We start from the raw sequence: 17,946 nt of genomic DNA, 5'->3' as shown, positions 1-17,946 counted from the left end.
TGGTGCTCGGTGACCCTTAGCAGATGGAACTTTTGCTCAATAGTGTTGAGCCACTCATCCGCCTAGAGCAGTTCCTCAGCCACCTTGAAGACAGGAGGCTTGGTATCTAGAAAATCCTTGAAGGTGTTGTACTGGTTTGGCTCAGGCTCCTATTGCTATTGGTGAGCGTGAGCCATGTTCTGCGCAATGAGGCATAGGGTTTCCTCCATAGTTCTCTGACTTCCCAGAAATTGTGCAAAGAACTCATGAGCAGACCGTGGTGGTGGTGGTGGTAAGTCACCGTCATTGCCCTCTTGGCTGCTGCCTGCTCCAGCATGAGTGCGAGTCATCTGCAAAGTTGCAACAATAAGTGATTATTGGATGATGTCAAGAGATTGCAGATGAATTGTATAATCATACCAAACTGAAATTACTGGAGAGAATCTTAAATTATATAATAAAACAGAGGCATAATAATTCATTCTCGCAACATGACATCACCAATTTGATCACTTATCGGGCTCGCAGCGCGTTAACATACAAATCATATCACTAGTAAGACAAAACTGGAATTGCATTAAAGTTCAACCCAATGTGAAATAACATGCAAGGTACCAATATTACATGAAAGTCCAACCAAAAGTACCAACTTCAACTACAAGTCCATTACATAATAGCGGGGATACATCTAGCATTTTAACTAGTCCCTAGGTGAATCTAATCTTCATTATGATTGCTGTCGAGGTCGGAGGTAGGATCATCCTCATTCTCTGGCTCTACTTCTTCCTTGTCCTGGCTGTCATCTTCTCCTAACATTTATGGACCATCTTCTTCCACATCAAGGAGTGGGTGCAGTTGGTTATTCAGAAAATGCACCTCATGCTAAAGATCCATCACTACATGCTGAGCCTATGCAAGCTGTTGGCACAAGTCCCTCTCAGCATGGTCCTGCATGGCGCTCACGGCGTGGGTCCTATCTTGTTCTGCTTCTGCTACAGCGGCATGGTTGTTTGCTATGTTTCGCTAGCGTGTAGCTATGAACGCCTCGGCTCGAGTGGCCTCTAGCTGCTCTTGCAGTCCTGCTAACATCGCTCGATCATGTGCTCTTGCCTCTTGGGCGATAGCTCTCTGTTGATCAACTTGCTCCATTTAGTTGTGGAGATTCCCCAAAGCTTTTTTGTGCTTGCGCACATGCTCTTGAGCTTACGTTGTGCAGCTTTGACTCTCATGAGCTTATCCATGCAAGTAGTGTAGGATTCCTACCAGAAGTCCCTGGTGTCCTAACGAGTGTAGAACATCTTCATCACTGCAAACATGGTGCTCATAGTGGGACTAGAACTGTCTGTCCGCTCATTCCAATCTTGGATCAATGCATTGTGGTTGCGTTGTGCCCATATTGCTGCGGATGGATCCACTCGAGGAAAAGCACCAGCGGCACTGCCGGTAAGTTCATTCCCTGTGCTGCTGATAGATCTAACTTAGTACCTCAAAGGCTACTACTTGGGCAGCCTCCCAAGGAGTTCTTCCTTCCGATTCTACCTTCCATTCCTGCTAGAAGGGTGCTTGGGTATGAGCCGGTATGGTTAGCTGCACTTCATACCATGGCTGTCCCTCCAGGTATACTTCATTCTAGTGATAGAGGGGTGGTTCATAGTACCCCGCATAGTGCATGACTCCAAAGCAGAGCAGGAGTTTCGAACGTCAACAGGAAATTATCACTTCTAGCTGGTGCTGTCATCTGTACCAACAACATATGCACTCTCGTGAGACAAAGTCATAATGGATAAGAGTTATATAACCGAGTAAGAGATCTATAAGGCGAGGAACAATGCAATTATTAAGTAATGATTTAACATGATGCATGCATGTTCCGTACATCCTCACAGACTTAGGAAAAATTATTTCTAACGACATACACGATGGCATACATACATTCTCTCATATATAGCATAGCTAGTCGGGCTACATGTTTCGTGGTTAGTGTACCTACACAAGAGTTTCATTTCAGCCCAACCCCATAATTATATATGCAAAATGTAAATTTGGGCTCTAAGTTGCAACTAAATACTTCCATAAATGTATACCCATGCATATACTTCCGTATCAAAGCTACCCGGTGACAGTTTATTACCCACAATTAAATACTCACCATACACACATGCAAGCATGCACACACAGCTGTATCAAAACTAGCTCTCCCTGACCGCACGCTCACATCTTGCGGTCATGCCACTCATCAACTTACCTTCTTACCTTGGCATAGAGGCATTTGATCCATGCATTACCACTCAAGTGAATGGCATCCATACAATAGCACGTCGTATGGACGACGAAAGTAAAAACCCCCATGTTAGTACTTAAATAGCCACCTAAGAGTCCTTAACTGGGCATAAAGAAAGTGATCACTAGAACACTTTAGATTTCAACTCTAGGTTTCAAATACCTATTTATATAGCTATTAGTTGCTAGAAACTGGTTTTGGAAAACAAAAACCTTTGTTTTAAATACACATGCGATAATTAATGTTGAATCTTGCTCTGATGCCAGCGGTCGTAGAACCGACCAGTTTATAAGAGCACAAGTACAATGGCAGCCCGCAAGCGGTCACACTGTCATACTTGAGCCCATATAAACCCGGTAGTCTATCGAGTACCACGACGGGTCTTGATAAACGATCCACATACAACCAAGATCGTACATGATTCAACAAACATGTCACATATTACATAAAGTTCATATATATAGTTCCTTCATCAGAGTACGAAATAAAGTTATTACAAACCAAGTTCGATAGATAGTAGCGGAAGCAAATTAAATTCGAAACTAGCATTTGTCAACATAGTTCAAATACAGTGCCAACACATGATCACCATCCATAAAAGCATATAGAAGGATTATTAGAGATGCCTGCCCAAGGCTCACTCCTCATCCACGGTGGGATAGAAGTAATTCTTGCAATAGCCATGATAGACGGTACCATCTACAATAATGGGAATAAAACCCTGAGTACGAGAAGGTACTCAGCTAGACTTACCCGTCATAAACCAGAAATAAATTGACTCCAAGAATTATGCAAGGCTTTATAAGTGGAGGTAGCTTGACAACATTTTGCATAAAAAGCGATTAACTCAATTATGCAATTATACTTTGGTCATCAAGTTAATTACAGCTATTCATCTCTAGATTAGCAACTATCCTGTACCAAACATGTGGTATATCATTTTAAGAGCATACAATAGTAACCATAGCTAGTGTAGTAATTCCATGTTTATCTGAACCATCACATTCCATAATACAATTACTATGATGTTGGGACTAGCCAAGTTTCTCACTATCTAGGAGAGACGGTGATTCGAATCGATTTCAACCAGCTAGGAATTTATTCCTAACATAAACCTAGGTCTACCAGCCACGGTAGCCTTAGGTCACCTTTGGTACAACTTAGGTCCATATTTTGCGGGTTCGCCTAGCGCCGCACAATCAGGGACTGACGATAGCTAGGTCGCTCAAGCCATGCCTACCCACGGTCCTGGACCAGGTCGCTCAGGTCATGCTTACTCATGGTCTATTGATCTGCTCCCCGCACATCCTAAATGCCATCTAGAGTGCGCACTTTGACAGAGCAAGGCCTGGCCTAAGTTGAGCTACTCAACTTCACGGTTGGAATGAGTTATCTGGCCAGCTAAGTGATAGGCATGTGTTCAATCTTGTTAGAAGCGCCAATAATAGTACGGTCCTTAATTGACATAGACGACGATAGATCCACACCCAAGACCTCCATGTCTTGTTGCTTCTCTATTGACACCCGCCCGGTCTCCATTTACATTACCCCATGGTTCTTTTCCATGATAGCAAATATAGCCAACTGTGTTTTGTTATCCACCTATATCTCGCAGGTGATAGGAAATCACCCGATTTCTACCGGTCTAAGAATGGCTAAGCATATATTCGATCCTAGACCTACACAGGGTTCAAGGTATATGTATCTGGACAAGGTAGTTCCATGCATCAAGTGTTTCCAACCAACTCTTATAACCTAATGCATCAAACATAAAGGACTCAAGTAGTATTTTGTAAAACACTAGGAGACTTAGAATGCTCTAGGGTTGACTTTGAGAAAAGAGGTGGGGCAGTGATCTGGGCACTCAGGGAGCTCTTCTGGAGTCTGCTCTTCTTCTAGAGCTATGGCTTAAGGAGTCTCCTACTGATCCCCTTCCTCTTCTTCATTGAATTCTAGCAAAGTTATCTCCTCAGTCGATCCTATATGCATGATCATTGAATAAGGTATCGCGAATGCATGTATGATGACATGTATAATATGATAAGAAGTTATGAATGCATCCTTGTAAATATTTTCAATAGCATGGATGTCAAAGTAATAATAAGTGCACCCTATTCTACTGAGTAGGTGCATATCTCTTCTCTATTACTTAAGCAAACACTTCAACAATTCATTTACTAAACCACAAAATAGCAGCTACTTGCTTTAACCATAACTAGAGTTATATACATCAAAATCATATGGTTGTGGACATTCTGGAAATCTTATGAAATTGTCAACAACTTTATTTTAATACTCTTAAAGAGATTCAATAGTTATCTAGGTCAAACAATTCAGTTAAACAAATCTATCCAGAAAGTAAACAATTTGGGCAGCAAACTTCTAACAGCCAAAACTCTTAAAACCTAAGGCCTATGACCATTAAATTTAATACAAGGTATATTAGTAAGTTATCTACAACTTTGTTATTAACAAGTTTTACAGCAAAAATCATTATCAACATGAAATCATCCAGTCAACCGAAACTATACATGCAACCATCTACTTGAATTACAAAGCAACAATTAATTAGTTGCATACAACCAATTGCTTCTAAGCCTTACTATGAACATCAACAGTTACTATGCATCACAAGAACCATAGAAAACATCATGGTCAATCACAACTTAATTATTTAAATGCCTTTATTAATTTAATTAGATAATTAGGGGAAATAACAAACATAAACAAATGTGCTCAATAATTTCTCATAAAATTACATCAGCTTCTCAGTGCTCACAATAGACTACTGTAAAAATTTCATACCATTTGGACATGTATAACGTCCTATGCAAAAATGACAAGCTAGCAAGGGTTATTTTAGCAAAAATAGTTAACCCTATAGAAAAGTGTCAAAAACGGATTATATATTTTTCCTAGATTCATATTAGTTCCATACTACTGTACAAAAATTTTCATAGCAATATGTTACATATTTTTATCCCTATAATTTTCCTCAAAAAGTGCCATTTATTAATAGATAAATAGAAAGATCATATTTCAATCAAGTTTACTACAAGATTAATATTTTTCCTATCTAGAGCATGTCAACACAAGACTAGCAAAATTGGAATCACAATTTTATCACTTTTCTAGCTCAAGATATATAATTTACAAGATTGTAAACATTCAAAAAGCATTTATCTAAATACATTTTAATCACCATGAAAAATACTAGAAACTATAAATTTCATATTTTTATAAAACACTACACTTCAAGAGGAACACAACAAAATTTGGTTCACCAAAAATGTACATCTAGAACTCCACTTATGATTTTTCAAATGTTGCATTCAAATCTGGAATAAATGAACTAACTTGCATCCTACAGCTGCTGACAGCTGGGACCCCGACGTCAGTCGGGCCCGTGCATCAATGACTCAACAAGGAGGGGAGCGGCCCGAGCCAGCCCTAGCTCATCGCCAGCGAGTTCACCAGTGGTGAGGTCACCACCGACAGCTTCGCCATGACACCCCGCAGCGATGGGTATGCAAGGTTGGCTCGGAGGCTCGCTGAAGTAGGCTCGACGGCGGCCATGGCAGACGGCGGAGCTGCACGGCGGCGCCCCGACAAGCTCCAGCCATGCTAAGCTTAGGTGAGGCTTGCTACATCTACACGGTGACCTAGCAAAGCTAGCGGATGCAGGTTAGGGTACGGGGGTGGCATCAGTGAGCTTGACCACGCGCATGGTGCTCCGGCAGCGAGAGCACAACGGCAGATGGCCGCATTCTGGCGCCGGCATAGCGGCATTGGCTAGTGGTCAGTGACATGAGCTAGATGTGACTATAGGCTATCTTTAACATGAGAAAGGAGTGAGCATGGAGCACGGCCGCAGCGAGCGCGAGCATGGCGGCGCTCCGGTGGCGGTCGTAGCGACGGCTAACACGGCGCGAAGCTTACCACAACACGAATGCGGGTGCGAGTGAGTCGAGGAGGTGGAGGAGACAAAGGTGGAGCGGTGGGTGTGCGGTGGTGGCCGAAGTTACGGTGGTGGAGCGTGAGGTAACACGACAGCGCACAACAATGGCGACGGTGGCACGGCGCTCCGCTCTATCCTAGCATACGCGAGAGTGGGCGAGACACAAGGGTGAAATGAGGCGAGCACCGGTGTCACACGCCTTAACACCCTGCTCTAGCTCGATCGGCCCAGCCAGCGCCGGCATACGGCCGCCACGTGGCGCACCTAGCCTGCCCCCAGTCAGCCACTGAAGCCGGCTTCGTTCGGCATCAGGCCCCTATGAACCCGACTGACGGAGCAAATGTGATCAATCAATACTCCTAATCCATGGCATGTTAGCGAAAACCATATTAGTGAAAGTCATAGAGCTACATGTGATCTACAAAGTTGCTTTAGAAAGATTTCCCAAATTCTCAATAGTTAGAGATCTACAAAGCCCTAAAGTGCTATACTTCAAACTGAATTCGTCGTTTTTTACTTAGACAATTTTTTAGATCCAAAACAATATTTTCTTGCTACTTGTGAGCTATTTTCAAGCATGTTAGTAGCTGAACCAGCCTATGACCCAAAAATAAAAGTTGTTGCCCTACTCAAATACTACAACTTTGACTTAGTGAACACATCCATGCAAAGTCTCTATGACATAGTTCAACCTAGGTCAAATATATCACTTTCAAATGATGACTTACACTACAATTATGACTTAGTGACCAAACTAGCCCTAGTCATGAATACCAAAGGTGTTCATAATGACATTCTAAACATGGTTAAGGTATTCCTAAGGTCACACAAGCATTTTATACATTGGTTATATATTTTACTTCCTAGGTCAACATGCATATCATCACTTAGGGCTTAATTAGATAAAGTGATCTACATGAACAATGTTCCATTAGTCATCCCAAGTGTAGCTAAGGTGTTTTAGGAACTAACATCAATCACTTACACTTATTCACACATGATCATAAGCATACTCATAAGAAAACATGAAATAACAAGGCATGTTTCACATGTTTCAGTTGTATGTTTCATATATAAAAGCTCATATATGAATGCTTGATGATTATGTTCTTGCAATGCAAGTCAAATTATGCAAGCCTAACACCTAGGGTGTTATAGAAACACTGGGCGTTGTCACCGTTATAGGAGTCGGAGGAGTCCGATGATGAATCCGGTGCAGAGGCAGCATCAGATATGGCATTGGAGGGTTCGCCGGCCCTAGGAAGAGGACAGAGGCTATCATTCAAGACGAACCTATAAACAAGTTAGAAGAGTTCATCGCCATGAGCAGAATATATCGATCTCACCTCATATGACAAAGGCGCTGGCTCACCGACATGTCCTCCTCCGGAACCTCCTCCGCCATATGTTTGCCTTGGTTGTCCTCATCGGCCATAGGGTTGATTGAATCTATGAGAAGGGGGAAGAAAGCCACTACAGAGTTTGTGAGGGCAGAGAAGTGCAAAGGAATAGGAGCAGTTGTGAGTGTAGATGTGTTCGAGGCCGGAGCCCTCGGCTGGTATTTGTAGCCACGAAGCAAGGTGGCAGATATCTCGAGACATGCAAAAGGCAACCGCAATTAATAGAAGACAGAGCGCCACCGCACTAATGCCGAAGAGAATGCAGCATTGATAACTGAGGATAGAAGGCTGAGGGGTTTTTCTTAATAAAGGCCGTATTTTTAGACTTAATCGAATTGAGGTTAGAAGTCTGGAATCGGCTATTTTCAAATTGGCTCTTTAGCCAAAACAAGAAATACAATAAGGCGACAGAAAATATGGTTATCATTGATTCTACACAAGATACATGTTGATATACAGATTACAAGTCTAGAACATCCTGAATTACTTTCAATGCTTCTAGCCAGATAGCATCGACTTCTATGATTTGTTGCTTGTCTTCTTCGGCTAACCCAGTAATGTCCTCAAGGCTGCTGCAGATGGCCCTGCCTTCTCTGACCTTGGCCAGTAGTTCTTATTTCTTCTACTTAATGGCATTGGGTATTTGAGCCAGATTAGACTTATGGCGATCGATGGCAGCATTCACATTCTCTAGTTCCTTCTCAAGTTCTGCACGCCTGGCTTCTAGTTGGATCAGCTCTGGATCAATCCTGATAGGGGAGTTCTTCAAATCATCGATTAGCTGTGTCAGCTCTTTGGCCTCTTACCTATTAGAGTTCTTCTTAACCAGTAAAGCTTTACGGTTAGACAGTCTCCTCTGAGCTTTTCACCTTTAGAGCTGGATCTTCAATGATGAACAAAGATAACAAGACCTTGGTAAGAATTAGGGATGAATTATCCTTAAAGGCCAAGGAGACTCTTTGCATTAAATACACATCTTGGATCAAATCGGCTATATTCTTCTCAAGCATTGGCAATATATCCCTTAGCCGATTGCTAGTCTCTTCTGATAAAGCTTCTTTAGAAGAGGTAGCTAATGAGCTGATTTCATCTTCATCTAGATACTCTTCAAGATTGAAAGAGTAGCTCAGAGCTAGAAGATTAAGTACCTATATATAAGAAAATCTTGTTAAGAAGATTAAATTAGTTGATAATAAGATAAATGGTGAAGCAAGTACAGTACATTTTCTAGGATAGCTTCTATCTGAGAAGATGGAATGGCTAATGATGCACCAAGTGGTATCTGGTTGAATCAGCTCTAAACTCTCAACATTGGTATCTGCAAGCATCAAGGAAGATTTTTAGTTCAAATTTGTTGTAGAGAGATAAACTAAGCATGTGACTTCCTTACCATCGATTGTTTGCTAGGACTAGAGATTCAATGGTTTGAGTGTCAACATCAACAGGATCACCTTCAATGGGTAGACTGCCAAACTCTTGCCCTTGCATGAATGTTTCTTCAGGGAGTGTCTGGCATGGTAAATGGTGAGAGAAGGGTGAAAACTGAATGAAAATCAATGAATTTTGAGAAAATACCTTAGCAACATCAGGGATTGAAGTGGAAGGGTCCTCATCTTCTATAGTCTTAGAAATATCTTATGTTGTTTCAACTAAAATTGGCTCCTTTTGAGATCAGCCGATGAAGGTTTAGTTGATGCTGACTTGAATGCCTGGGACAATAGTTCCGCACCCAGAGCAGGTTGAGATGCAATGGTCGACAATTGCAAGAAAAGAATCAGAATTAGAGATTGCATATCATTTTGGGAAGAGGATGAATTGTTTTACCTAAGCAGTTAATGGTGTCGTTCTGCGAAGTCTTTTCTTAGTAATGGTTTTCTAGGTTATTCCTTGGGTCGCCTTGCTGCTTTGAAGATTGATACATTACAACTGTAGAGGCAACATGAGTTTTCATTAGTTTCTTTAGTGGAGGATGCAACTGATCCTATTCTTGAGGTTGGGCATGGTGGCTGATAATCTATAGGATGCCTCTTCCTAGTCCAATCTTGGGGGATCGAATTCAGTGTCCTAAAAAGGTCTGTTAGAACAGTTGGCAGGGGGATTGATCGAAGAATTTTTTCTAAAATGGAATGGTAAGTTACCTCACTGTCAGAAACAAACTCTCCATATAGAGCTATGCATCTATGATGTGCCGACCCACAAAAGAGATGGGAGTGTCATTCTTGCCACCCTAGAGTCAAAAAGGTTGGAAGTGAAGTTGACTCTTGTCTAGTCATGCAAGCAAAAAGAAGAAAGTTATGATCCTAGCTGAAAGACTCTGGAAGCTTCCAACACTTCACTAATACCCTCTCTTGGCTTCAGTATATTCTTAAAGAATAGTTGAGGAGGCAGTTGACCAAGACCAAACTGATGAGCTACAAAAGAAGGGTTGTAAAACTCAAAGATTGGAAGGTTGCCTGGAAGGAAGGAACCTATGGACATTTTGCCACGGCCATGACAAAATTCGGTTGGAAGAACACAAGGTTTGATGAAGGAATTGAAGATTACAGCCGCCATTTCATCTGAACAGCCTAATTCAAATCAAAATTTGAATGGGACAGACCAACTCATTGTTCTCATCCTCATCATAGGGTAGCCAAGTCAGGATACTTGCATTCAAACCCTCTATAAAATTTCTTGAAGAGATGGCCAACATCGATAGCAATTGTTATGGCCGATGTAGCTTCACTATAGTTCATGCACTGATGGGTTCTTCCTTCTTTGCCTCTGTATTCCTCATCAAAGTTGGAGGAGGGAAAGCTCAAATTCTAGAGATTTGGCCTTACAATCTTATGCATATACAAGTTTAACCACATTTGTGTTAGCCACCAAGGGCCACTGATGGTGTGCACTTCTTCATTCTTCAATAGCTGAGCGGCCACCTGATGCATCAAGTGGTAAGCTGATCCCAACAGATATTTGCCAAGAGGAATTTTAGCGCCTACTACCAGATGTTCTGCCATGAGTTTATGATTGTAAGTCGGACCACAAGATGACCCACAGAAGATGAATCTTTCTAACCACATGTTCAGAAAGGCCAAATATTCTCTTTCGCTAATAGTTGACCCATCTCCAATATGGTTCAGAATGTAGCTTGCCCATCCTGTGTAGTCTGATATTTTGGCTAATTTTTTGGATCTAGGCACTTAAAAAGTCATAAGGTTGCACTAATTCTATTATTTTAAGGCCGGTCAACATATAAACATCGGCCAAGGTGATGGTCATTGGGCCATGACCTGAAAACAAAAGCATTTAGGGTGTTAGACCAGAAATAAGATGCAGAAATTAGGAGTGAATCATTCTGCTCCATCTTAGATAATGAGAGTGTCAAGCATTGATTCAAGTCATAAATCCTCCCAATCTCCTAGCCTTTTTCTCTGATACCCTACGGAACCAATCTCTCCATCCCCTAGGCATTTTTGGCCAATTCTTGAAGGGGGTTTTGGTGTTCCAGGAGGACAAATCCACTATAGACTGTTTGAAGGGGATTCAGGTTGGTTTCTTGATGGATAAAGTCAGATGGATCAGGATCACCCATAGGCCCAAGAAAATAGACATTGGGAGCAATAGTAGATGGAATCAAGATTTTGTTCCTCATTTCCTAGAAACAAGATAAAATAAATTTGAGAAGAAAGGAAATGCAGGGTAGCGGCTAGTACTTGGAAAATGGGAACTTAGAAGCATACCTCAGGGACATGGTCGCTGGTCATGATTGCAGCCAAAATAGATCTAAATCCAAGAAGGGTTACTTGAAGAACAACTAGATGAAGCAGAGGATTTGCTAGGGTTGAGGCCTTGGTGATGGTGGCTTTGGTTGTTAAGATTTGCTCAAGAAAGAAGGGGAAAGCAAATGGGCCGAGTGAGTTGGAGAAGATACTGTTGGGTTATTATATAAGACTCAGACCGAGAAATCAGGAGTCACGCGTATATCTCGAAATAAAATAGGTTGTGACAGTGGTAAACAAGTAAATAGGAATTTTGAAATAAAATCATTTTTATCCCAAAATTGGGGGGCATGTGTTTACACCAAAATTTAGGAAGAAGGACGTGAGAACTCGAAGCTTCCAAGATTGTGTCAATAAAGGAATCGATTGCATAAGGATCAATGTCAGCTGATTCAGATGTGGCACTAGAATTGGCTCTCTTCGAATGACGTCAGTAGATAATGACAATGAGCTACGGTTAGGCGTCGAGAAATATATGTCGGACTCTTAAAAAAGGGAAAGATTAGGGTCCATGTTATCTTAAGTTAGGAATGTTTTCTTTTATTCCAAAGATGGTAATGAGTTGTACTTGAGTAGGATTCATGCTTAGGCTCCGGGTATAAATATTGGACCCCGGCTATTGTAAAAAGGACATCCAATCAATCAATACAAATTACTTTTTTGGCTTTACGCCAACCCTTAGGAGTAGTAGTGTAGATCTCGGCGAGTTCTTCAACAAGCAGGGCTGCATCGATCTGGCCGACCTCCGTCTTGTCTGTAAGTACCGTCATGGCTTATGCTTTAGTTTGTAAGGCTGCATCGGTTAAGTTCGACCTCCACTACTTGAATTAGATTAAGGTCAAGTTATCTGCTCTACCTAAAGGTGGCATCCTTCGGGTAGATTCGTTAAGTTATCGATCTTACTGATGTTCTTATTATTATTAGTTTTCAGCAATATCAACCTACCCGGTCAAGATTGATCTAGATCGGCCTCATATCCTTTTAGTCCATCGTTTGCTTTGTTACAATATGATGTTTCTTACTTTGAGCGACGGGCTATGTTTCATCGGTTGTTCTACTTCGATCTTGATCATGCATAGTATGCGGTTAATGCATGTCTAATCTTGAGGAGGTTTGCTAGCTAGTTAAATCTGGTCCATACTTCGCTATTATGGTTGTAACGATCCGATCGATCCCCACTGATGGCACTTTAGATCGGAGGATGCTAGTCAGAAGATTTGTTCTCGATCAGGCGTGACCTTGGCTGTTTGCTATGCCTGCATCAGCTAAATAGCCGATCTCCTATGTTTTAACGCCTACAGTGTGTCTCCATGATTCTGTTAAATGTGGATAGATTTGTTTACTTTAAAGGTTTGATTTATTGTCTTTATCATGGCTGCCATCGATCAAGTCAAACCCCACTATTAGAGATAGCAGGTTAAGTCTGATGAGTTCATAGATTTGTCCAAGTTAAATAGTCAATTGTTCACATGTTGTAGTCCCTTTTCACCTGAAATCGGCTATTTCAGCCGATTCGCTCGAGCTTTCACACATATAACATGTTTTTTGGAAAGCCTATCAATGTATAGATGGTTTTACGTATTCTTTGGTTTTAGTTTGTTATTATCATCATAGTTGCTATTGATCCAGTCAAACCTCACTATTGATGGCAACAGATTAGATTCAGAGCGTTTGTAGATCCATTTGTACTAGACAGTCGATTTGTTTGCATGTTATATCCTTTCTCGTTATATTCATCGGCTTAATGCTTTGCAGCTAGTATATATCTACCTAGCTGATGATTTTACTTACATCTATGGGCATTGTACTTGTCAACATAAAATCAATCACTACCCACAAGCTTTACAGTCCGTAATAGCCGATTTTTGCGCGTATTGGCTATTTAGTCGATTTTCCCGTCTGCCTGCTCCTGAAGCGGCACACTTGGAACTGTCTGGGCAAAATCGGCATGTATCACCTTGAATTACTGATAAACTTTCTCTCCTTGTCAATTGCAGGTCAAATTGACTAGGCACGCCTCAGGGAGGAATTCAGTAGGATTCGGCTAACCCTGCGTTGAAGCCAAGTGGATCTCGAGCCTTGCTCCATCAAGCAGATCCTTTTCGGCTTGCTATGTGCCAAGCGCATCAACATGTTTTTACGCCGACACTTATGACATAATGTCTAGTTTATGGTTCTATAATAAGTTGTACTTGTTGAACCCTTTTTTATCACTATGTTGCCACGTAGGCATCGAAATTTGGATTTAAAACAATTCTTGATGTAATAATTGAAGTCTTCCTTACGACACAATGTCTATTATACAGGTTCTGTAATAAGTTGTACATGTTGAACCATTTTTATCACTATGTTGCCACTGTAAATTAAACCTAACATCTAAGTGTGATATGAGCGACATCTATCTAGTCTAACTACCTTGTTGCAACTCGAGTCGTTCCTCTTAAGAGAGAACTACAGGGTCGAACAACCCCATTGCAAGTCGAGGAGTCACCTAAACACGAAATCTATTGTCTAACGTGTTACAATCATAGAGTAGGGGACTTTCTTTCATGCGTAATCAAATCTTGTGTGCGCATTCAGAAAAGAGTAATAGATATTGTCCTGGCGCGTTACAATCGCATAGCGTCGGACTTTCTTGTGTGTGCATTCAGAAAAGAGTAATACACATTATGCCAAAGATTAACATTTACAATGCCTGACATAGGTGGAAGCATTTAGAACAAAAATATGTGAAGTTACAAAGTTACCTATGGTGTTTCATAAGAGGGAAGGAAGCTTCCCTAAAACCTAACTCCCTTACGAGAGGGGAGGCAGGATCTAGCCCATGACCTCCTAATCACCTCATCCGAGCATGTCGGTTGCACAAGCTGACCGCATCGAAGCATAAGAAGCAAACACCGTGAAAGACAAAGCGACGCGCATAAGTTGCTCTTCGAATTAAAGTAACAAACTAGAGTTTCATTAAGATTGGAATGACCCTAGATACAATCTACGGCTTAAAGAAGGCAGTGAGGATGACGTCTCCCACATGCGTGGCTACCACTATGGCCTCAGCAGCAGTGGTAAAGTTGCCAGTGAGCTCCTCCTCCTCCTCATCGGTAGCAACTAGAAAGCTAGGTTCAAGCAGGCAGAGATCATGGTCAGAACGAAGCTGCATCATGGCCAGGGCTAAGGCAGCCCCATGGTGCACCCCGCTAAGGGCCACCATCCAAACTCGAGATGGCATGGCTAGTAGATGGTACTTAAGCAAGACACCCCCCTACATTCACATCATTGAAGACGAGGAGGCCACCTCTCGAAGAGCGGCCAACTCCTCCTCTAGGGCCAACAACACTAAAACATCAAAACAAGGCCATGGACATTTGGATAGAGCTTCTCGATGAAGGAAACCTTATTGATCGTCTTGGCCTAAGCATCGGTAGCTGCCACTTGGGCATCAGTAGTCTCCTGATCTAAGGTGGCAAGGGTAGTCTAGATGGCATCGAGGCAAAGCATGAGTCGACTAACCTCTCCCCCAGGGTTGGAGCATGGGTCATGAACCGCATCCTAATTATGGAGGGGCTCATGGAATTCCTAGTGGTCAAGGGGAGAAGACCCCTCTGGTTCTGGAAGGTGCGCATTCAGAGAGAGGATGACACTAGATAACTGCCCGACCTCTAGCGTCATGGCATGAGAAATGGCCCTAAAAAGATTAAGGAGATCAGAACGGAATGACTCTAGCAACTAAGAATAAGACCGCCTTACTAAAAGCTCTAGTTTGGTTTTAGTGAATTGATGAAACCCTAAGTGCTAACCTAGTTTATCAAAGTGATCATGAGATAGATAGCACTATTCCAAGTGGTGGAGCAATGGTGAAGATCATGATGATGGTGTGGTGACCATGGTGATCAAGTGCTCGGCTTGGAAAAGAAGAAAGAGAAAAACAAAAAGCTCAAGGCAAAGGTGAAACTTGATAGGAGCGTTTTGGTTTAGTGATTGAGACACTTAGCAAGTGTGATCACATTTAAGAGGGGTGAAACTCATATCGAAATGCGGTTATCAAAGTGCCACTATATGCTCTAACTCATTGCATATGCATTTAGATCTAGTGGAGTGCTAACACCCTTGAAAATGTTTGTGAAAATATGCTAACACACATGCACAAGGTGGTACACTTGGTGGTTGGCACATTTGAGCAAGGGTGGAGAAGTTAGTGAAGTGAAGGAGGTGATTATCACTGTGAAACAGTGATCAGACGCAGGTCACGTGGTGACCAGACTCGAAGGTGAAACGTCTGGTCAATTTTAAATCAAGGTGGCATGCTTGGCTTTGGTTGGTCATGTGACCGGACATAGGCTCACAATGTGACCTAACGTAGTGGTGGAGAGTTCGATCATGTATGACATATGGTGATGCAAGCACTGAGCTAAGGCTTTAAGGACCTAACGAGGTGGCATGTCCGGTCGTGACGCATCTGACATGTACGGTCATGTTTTAGGCACTCTAGAACATCTCTGGAAGTGACCTAACATGTGGGCATTGGAGTGATCAACATGTCCAATCGATTGTTGGCAGCGGGCATGGTTACATTGACCTAACATGGGGCTGGCACGTTCGATCTCTGATCGGTGCGTCCGGTCCTTCATTAACACACGTAAGGAAGCGATGCACGAGGTTGAATAGAGATGACACATGGAGGAGATCTGGTGACTAGACAGTGGGGCATCTATGTCAGGTCACTTGGACTTGCGTGTCCAGTTGCCCCGAGAAGTGTGCAGTTAGGAGCCCAATGGCTCTATTCGTGGGGGCTCTCTATTTAAGCCCATGGCTGGCTCAAGCTCACTCTCTTGGCCATTTGCATTAACATAGCAACCTTGTGAGCTTAGCCGAATCCCTCCCACTCATGTCCATCATTGATTCATCATCTTTGTGAGTTTGGGAGTGAATCCAAGTGCATTACTTGAGTGATTGCATCTAGAGGCACTTGGTGATTGTGTTTTGCTGCGGGATTCTCTTGTTTCTCTTAGTGGTTGCCGCCACCTAGATGGCTTGGTGTAGCAGGGATCGTCAAGCGGAGGAAGGTGCTTGTCTCCAGCTCCGATCATGGTGATTGTGAGGGGTTCTTGGCCTTTCCCCGACGTAGAGCCAAAAGGTACCCTAGTGGATTGCTCGTGGCTTGTGTGATCCTCATCTTGTGTTGGTTGTGTGGCACCCGGTTGTGGGTTTGGCGTGTGATGCCAATTAGCGCATGAACCTCCAAGTGAGTGAATCACCACAATGAGGACTAGCTTGCTGGTAAGCAAGTGAACCTTAGTAAAAAATCTTGTGTCATCTTGTCTGAGGATTTCATTGGTTATCTTGTGATTGATTGGCTCTATCTTGTGATTGGCTCAATTCCTCGACATGGTGATATAATCATTGCATCCCCTCTCATATATTTACATTTCTAGTGTTTTTACGCTCTTTGGTGTAATTAGTTTTGAGAGCTAGCTTGTGTCGGGTCTAGTGGTTAGTGAGGCTCTTTAGTTAGTCTTTGAGAGCTCACTAACTTAGTGGTAGTCACATAGTATTGTGTGCTTAGAGACTATAGTAACTAGAATTGTGGTAGGTGGCTTGCATTTTTAGTAGGCTAGCACAATAATTGATTCGCCTCATATTTGTCTAACCATATTACTTAGTGTTGTTGTAGAAAATTTTATAGGCAATTCAGCCCCCTCTAGCCATTAGGACCTTTCACTAACCCAAGGCGCCGCAAATGGGAGCGGAGACACAGCGGAGGCCCACTCCCCTCTAGAGTGTTCTCCGTCGGGCGCTTCCCATGGTCCACTTTGGCCATAGATGTGACTCGCTCGAGGCTGGAGAGAAGGCGAAGGAGTACTGCAGGAAGACAGAGAAGAGTGGTTGCCTCACTCTTACCTCTCTCATAGATTTATGGCTAAACCAGACACACTAGGCTCTTTGGGTTTCACGCAAATTTAATATAGATTTAATTGTTGTGGATTTCCAAGCAACAGGTTGTAGCGGGTGTAGTTAGAAAAAGAGTAATAGATATTGTCTAGCATATTACAATCATATAGTATCAGACTTTCTCGCATGTGCATTCAAAAAAGAGTAGTACACATTGTGCCAACAATTAACATTTATACAATGCCTGACGCAGGTGAAAGCATTCAGTCATTGTCCCGCATGTTACAATCATAAAGTATCAAACTTTCTCATGTGTGCATTTAGAAAAGAGTAACACACATTGTGCCAACGATTAACATTTATAATGCCTGACGCAAGTGCAATTATTCAGAATAGAAATACACTAATAAGTTACTAAGTTACCTATGGTATCATATGTTTTGTGGATCAGTTGGAGGCCATTGTGCATTTCACTATCAATGGCAAACAGATCCAGCGTTAGGAGCCGCATCCACTCCTAGCACCAGGCCATGGACTCCTCCTTTGTATGTTGCGCATCAAACAACCAGTGGCACAGCCCATTAGTCCATTTCTCCATGAAGCGCTTCAGGACCTTCTTCATCATTGACTCCGGCGACACACCTGGCTTCCACCTAGTGATGAGCATGTAGAACATGTCGT

The sequence above is a fragment of the Miscanthus floridulus genome, chromosome 18 (genome assembly GCF_019320115.1).
Source record: "Miscanthus floridulus cultivar M001 chromosome 18, ASM1932011v1, whole genome shotgun sequence".
In the NCBI taxonomy this organism is placed as follows: Eukaryota; Viridiplantae; Streptophyta; class Magnoliopsida; order Poales; family Poaceae; genus Miscanthus; species Miscanthus floridulus.
The sequence above is the reverse complement of the archived record's forward strand: the minus strand, read 5'-3'. Positions refer to the sequence as shown.